Genomic DNA, 719 nt, shown 5'->3' with positions numbered 1-719 from the left:
GCCCAAAGTATGTCAGACGAAGCCCCAGAATCCTTGCCTCCAAGGAGTTGCTTGGTTTAATCCTCTCCAGGATGAATCTGTTTTCTTGGCAGTCCCTTAGTGACCTTATAAACAACAGATCTGAACCCTGTCCTCCCCTGTGCCACCCTCACAGTCTCTGGTATACTTGGGCACATTGCTGCAGTCACTGTGTCAGTCCATCTGGTTGAGGGTCTTCCTCCTTGTCACTGAACCTCTACTTTTTCCCAAGCATACTGTCCCTCTCCGGGGAATAGCCTTTCCTAGAAACATGCTCAAAGTATATGAGATGAAGCTTTATCATCTTTGCATTCAGGCTGCACTTTCTCCAAGACATATCCATTGGATATTCAGTACTCTTCTCCAAAATCATGACTCAACGGCATCAATTATTCTGTCATCCTTATCATTGTACAGCTCTCAGATGTATAAAGATTGAAAAGACCATGGTCTGAATCAGGTACACCATAGTACTCAAACTGATATCATTGCTCCTCAAAAAAAGACTATAACTCCCATTACACTATAGTCTTTTTTTGAAGTTTCCTTTTTTAAATTTAATTTTGTTTTAAGAGTTGTTTATTGTTTGTATTTTTAAATTTATTATTATTTATACGATCATTGACTTTTATATAATTATTCACATACATTATTTCACTACATGGTTCAAAATCAAGAACGGGGTTCATCAGGGATGTATT

Source organism: Elephantulus edwardii, unplaced genomic scaffold, assembly GCF_000299155.1.
Source record: "Elephantulus edwardii isolate Elephantulus edwardi_28Jun2011 unplaced genomic scaffold, EleEdw1.0 scaffold00075, whole genome shotgun sequence".
NCBI lineage: Eukaryota > Metazoa > Chordata > Mammalia > Macroscelidea > Macroscelididae > Elephantulus > Elephantulus edwardii.
Note: the sequence above shows the minus strand (reverse complement) of the source record.